Genomic DNA, 6000 nt, shown 5'->3' with positions numbered 1-6000 from the left:
ACACAGGGGACAGACAAACTTGTATAAATAGTGTACTTCAGTATGAAGTAGTCATTTGTGTGGTGCATGCTAATTGGATGGATTTGTACTCACTTTATGTGTCCATTGTATCACTGTTTGCCTAAAAGACCTTTTTTTAATATTTAATTTTATTTTGAGTTTTGTTTTATTTTGATGTTAAACCTCGGAAAGGCTACAACCTGACAGGAGCCACAAATACAGGAAACAAATAATCAAAACTAAAATTCTTAACAAAACTTGGCATGGCATTGAAGCTGGTATATATATATATTTTTAGATATATCATACAGTATCTTTAAGAACCTTCACCCCCATCCATTCCCTTAATCCTTCACATACACTCAAAAAAATGAATGAGGTGGATTGTTCAGTGTATATTAATTATTTATTTTCATTTTACTTAAAATATATGTTTTTGTTAAGTTAACATATGTTTTTCTAATCAAGTCTACGTAATTGTGTCTATTATTCAACGTACATAATACTAATGTGTTACTTGATCGCATAACATTTAAGTTAAGTCAATTAGGATCGATATACCTTGTATATCCACAAGGTGGCAGTAATGCAAAAACAGTTGTAATGAAACCGCGCAGAACAAGAAGGTTTCACGGCTTGTGCCTGCTCATGCACAAGACTTCAAATTTAACTGAAAAAGGCTGTTTTGGCGCCAAGCTACTGTTTCTTTGAGAGGTAAGACCACTTTTTTCTTTGACTATGTTGTGTAGTATCTATATGTCCAGCATGGTTATATTTTGCGTTTGTCTTACAAGACATGTTATATCGTTTGCGTGCGCTTGTTTTACATTAGTTTTACTGGGTCCTGGACATGCTTATTTTGTGGACTGTGTAAGAAACATTTTTATTGTTTTTTGTTTTATTAAGGGATTAGCTACAGGGGTTCATGGGGTTATTCTTTCAAGGGGTTATTTTTCCATTTGCTTTCTTGGGATTCCTTTTCTGTAATCCGAGAGTCGGAAATATCGAATAGGATAGCAAGGATAGCATAAAGTGACATTTAAAATCCAAAAAGTCAAGGGCGAAAGCCACTGTGACACCATTGTTCTGCTCTATCAGTAATCTGTATTATGTAAAAATGGTCTGTAAATACAGCATGTTTCCTAGCGGAGTTATACATATCAATGTAGTTATAAATTACAGTTTGTGAAAGTACACACTTAATTTTTTTAATAAAATTATTCAAGACATATGAGTGGACAGACAATGGAGGTCGACAGACCTGGTGATAATTGCTTCTATAGAAAGTTAGCACATGGCAGTGTCAATCTCTTGCTTTTCTTCTGAGTAGTATTTTATTTAGTTGTAATTCAAACAATAATTTGCTTCTTGAAATTAAGTAATGAATTTCTTGTTTTACTTTATAAATCTCAGATCCTGCCTTTACCTGCTCCCTCCTATACTGATGTGGTGTATGTGGTATTGCTGAGCTTGTATGTGGTATGTGAACTGTTATACTTTTAAAAACAAAACTGTTTTATAAGTTAAGTTTTCTTTTGTGACCCATCCCATGCCCCTGTTATTTCTTCTCCACATCTGAACCATGGTAAAGGTTGCAGTTCAAGGGCCTGAGGCATGAAATTCTTTTCAGATCAGCTGTGATCAATATTTTTTGGAACTTGATAAATAACAATAAAAGCTGTAATGGCTCCATTAGCATTTTGTGTAAATGTTTGTGTTAAAATTATAGCTTTAATGAGGTCTTACTACATTAGTTTTAGTTTGTATATGTGTACATATAGTATGTATATTTACAGTACAGTATGTTGTGTTTGTTGACATATTTTCAGGTGGAAGCAGAATATGTGAGGATTACTACTGCTGCACATGTTCCAAGGCTTTTTACACAACTTGACCAATACACTGACCAGCTCATAAAAGTCTTCAAGAAAAAAGGAGGCGTTGCAGGGAAGAAAATTAGACAAACTTTGGCCCCAGCCACACAGGTGCGTTATTCTGTTGGTAGCAAAATATTATGGCTAATAAGATCATTTTCAAATTTAAACAGCTAGTGTATGGTAGCTGCACAGTGCACTTACATTTATATTAAGCAAGACAAAGTTTGGTACTCAAAACGTTGGAAAATTTAAATTACCTAAACATATGTAAAATCTGATCCCTCGATTTAGGTTAAACCAGAAGTGAATGTTTTTATGTTATGTTTTGAATGCAAAAAAGATGATGTATTAGTTTGTCTTTACCTCCATTATGGACATATATAATGTGGTGGAAACCCTGCCCAACAGGTTAACTATTCATGTCCATGTGATGATTAGTTGGTCTTGTGTACATGTCTATCTGTGCAGTGGATATGTCATTCATTTTGCGTATAATGTGAGTTTCTGTCATCCTAAAGTATATCTGTTTTCTCTTCCTGTATCTCTGCCACTCTCTACAGAAGGAAACTATTGAAAAGGGGAGGGAGTGTGTCCTCAGGGCACTACCTTTTTACCTGAATGAAGACCCAAGCATCCTCTTCAAAGAATAATTGGTTGGTAATTTTAGTTTTGTTTTTTATCTGTATTAAACCAAATTTTGAATAACTAATGTTGTTGCATGTTGTTGTTGTTGTAATTTGCATGGAACCTGTTTAAATGTTTTGGGAAATCTTCTTGTATACCCAAACTATTTATATTTATCGTTGAATCTGTAGTCTGAAATAGTGGCGCACTGGGGTGCATGTTCCTAATATTGTGTTTACGTCATTAAAGGGTAGCTTTGGCCCTTTTTCTTTCTTTTTTTAAAACTGGATGCCATTTTTCTATGTTTTTGTGTCTAAGCTACAGCTGTTCAGAGGGAGCTGGAACAAATTACCCTTGCTATCTTTACCATCGAAAGAGCTGATGCCAGCACTCCTCCAGCCGATGTGGGTATAACCATCTAGTGTGTCCTGCATGACCTGGAAGACCTGGCCTCTGCATGTGCACTCTTAATGGGTGGGATATATGCACTGAATCTCAGTTAACCTCAAGACTGAAAGCTTTCTTTGAAGTACTTCAGAAGCTCTTCCTTCATCTGTATGTCAGCAGACTCTTGACCAAGGTACAGTTGCTCAAGAATACACTGAATGAATAAGCCAACCTTTAATTTGGATGATGAATGTTCTGTCAGATGGACAGAAGTTTTTCGGAGGCTGAATGGGAATAAAATGGTAATTTGTAAATGACAGATAACGGGAAAATTACATTTAAGAGAAATTTAGAACATTTTGAAAAGTTTGTAAACTACTACAATTTGAGAGATTTTACTGTTGTGGGGGGGCTAGTAAGAGACAATCAAAAGTATTGAGATTTAAAGGATTTAATTGAGAGATGATACTGCACCAGAAATGTTGAAGGGTGGTGTGTATATTAGCGTTCAAGGCATATTGTTATGAGGTGGAAATATGTTCATATTCAGTTTGTGTTACATTGTGTGCATTGTAAAGGTAATTGCAATACATACTAAAAATAAGGGTAAGTTAGGAGGTTGATCTGATATCCTCGTGTTGGTGTTGTTTCCAGATCATCATACTAAATGTTGTTCCAGGATCAACATTGCAAGTGACCAATCAGAATGTTGTGACGTCATACTTTTGCGACTTCGGGAAAAAACGGCGTAAAACAAAAAACTGTACTTAAGCTGCGTGAAACCGCCTCTGTCCGCCGATCAACTGACCCTAACCCTAACCGTAACCCTTTAATAAACATTAAGCAGAATTGATATTGTCCTTGCAACATTGGAATTTCATAAATGCACAAATGGCTTGGCGCGCAAAAGAATAACGTCACAACAATGTGACAACATTTTCATGATGGTCTGGGAACAACACCAACACGAGGATATCAGATCATCCAAGTTGGGAATGCAGGATGAATGTATATTTTGTGGACTTTTAAAGACGAACAATTGTTTCCATGTTAAAATGTTTACATCTGAAGTTTTTTGCCCAAACACTAGTAAAATAAATGTTGACAGTGGCAAGTGTTAAATGGTTACTGCTGTGCTGTTGCAAAAGAACTGAACGCTGACAAGCTGTTTTATTGTTAGACCATAATGTTGGCATGTTTTGTTAAAGTTTTATTTGGGATGGTGATGTAATTTTCTTTGATTGCTAATATCAGTGGACTATTTATTATTGTTGTTGTTGTTGTTGCATTTTTTTTTTTTTTAAATTGTGGCTGTTGAGGTGGACACTTCACTTTGCATTGTTAAAGGAAAGCACTTCATTGGCATTGTGTTACTGGACTGACCCTAAGCAATCATTGCAAATAGCAACTTTGCTATCCATTTTAGACACTAAAAGAAAAAAACACTCACAGACCATACTAGCATCACATGTGCATAACTCAAGTGTCATCTTATCAATGTGTTATGTGATCTTCAATGCGTTTTTTTTTTCTTCTTCTATTTCTGGTAGATACAGACATTTAATTTAAAGTCTTGATGTTGCATCTGTCTACATACTGTTAATTACTAACCCTAATGAGCTGTTGTGTTTTATTTTGGACTGGGTTTACACAAATGCTCACTGAATGTGTTGGCAATAAAAGAAATTTTAAAAAATAACTTGGATGTACTTAATTCATTTGTGTGGAACCTGTTGACAAAATAGATTTATGTAAAACTAATTAATAAAGCACAAGGTGGCTGAAAATATAATATTTGAATTAATCTAACTTAAATTTAACATTTTACTGCCACAAATAAGAAATGTGTTGAAGTAACTAATCTAAACTATCTAACCTGAAAATATATCATCTATGTTCATACAACATAACTTGATTTAGTTAGTCTTAAATATGTCTTGTTAATCTTAAGTAGTTTTTTTAAATTAGATGAACTAAAGATTTTTGCTTTAAACTAACATAATTCAATTTCGTGGAACCTGTTGACAAAATAATTTTAATTAAAGTCAACGTTTCATTTTTTTGAGTGTATGTACATATAAACATATTTATCTTTAAACCTAAACGCACATATTTTGGAAGGGGAAAGGAAGTTCTTCAATAACATTCATGCCTGTTTTCCCAGGATGTCAAACTTATTTTATATCATAGACCACATACAGTCCCCTTTGATCTCAAGTGGGCCAAACAAGTGTCACTGTAAAGATGTTTAACTACACATTCAACCCAATTTAATATATATATGAAAGCAAATATTATAAAGAAAAATCTATCTTTAAAGAAATGCTGCTATGCTGCTCTAGTAAATGAAGGAAATCTGTCAGAATGAATAAATAAATGTGTAAAATTACTAGTAATTACAAACACGGGACAGTAATTCATATTAATAATAACAGTTTACTAACAAAACAAACTCTCTTTGGAGTAATTTGGGATTGAAAAAATTGAAATTTACACCAGATAGTGACAAAACAGGATTACTTTGGTGTAGTATGAATGACAATGAGGGAGGTCAGGCAAACCTGTGAATGCCATGAAAGTAAAAAGTCTGAAGTTGGTTCCCTCCATCCCATTTTCCAGAGCTGTCTTGTAGACTTGCCAAGACTCTGCCATGATGAATCAGGCAGCTGTATGTTACACAAACAACAGTTAAAAAGCTAAGCTGTCATTGGGGCATTAATAATGCTGAAACATTAGTTCAGTTATATCTCCAACACTGGTCTGGCTACAAATGATGATGGTGTACATGTACACAGCATGATGTACATTCAGTTATACATTTGATATTCAATACAGAGGAGTCTCTGTGTAACCATTACCTGCATATTTATCTTATTTAGTGACACAAGCTTTCGTGAAGCATGACCATAGTTTACACCTCCCAACTGGACCATACAGTAAGATGATTTTCAACTTGGATTCCAAGCCGACCCTCACTGTTTTCTTTGATGTGAACACAAAAATGCAGGTTAGCTCTCATGTTGCACTATGATATAAAGCAGGATGAAAAATATTCCCATATTCACTGTCAGACTGTAAAGTCTATTACTCTCACGAGTGTCTTTAAGGTCGC

General features: G+C 34.5%; 1 long non-coding RNA gene across 2 annotated transcripts; it reads left to right on the top strand.

Moving 5' to 3' along the window:
- The first annotated feature begins 371 nt into the window (after positions 1–371).
- Positions 372–4587, top strand: LOC145419653 (uncharacterized). 2 transcript variants are annotated; one of them, XR_013900969.1, is made up of 5 exons: positions 372–714; positions 1414–1479; positions 1830–1985; positions 2438–2530; positions 2820–4587. It is a non-coding gene; the product is annotated as an uncharacterized LOC145419653 (long non-coding RNA). The 2 variants fall into 2 exon arrangements; XR_013900968.1 differs by lacking the exon at positions 372–714 and having other exon boundaries at positions 721–1479.
- The last annotated feature ends 1413 nt before the right edge of the window (positions 4588–6000 follow it).

This window comes from Astatotilapia calliptera, chromosome 13 (genome assembly GCF_964374335.1).
Source record: "Astatotilapia calliptera chromosome 13, fAstCal68.1, whole genome shotgun sequence".
NCBI classification, from domain to species: domain Eukaryota; kingdom Metazoa; phylum Chordata; class Actinopteri; order Cichliformes; family Cichlidae; genus Astatotilapia; species Astatotilapia calliptera.
The sequence above is the reverse complement of the archived record's forward strand: the minus strand, read 5'-3'. Positions and strand labels throughout refer to the sequence as shown.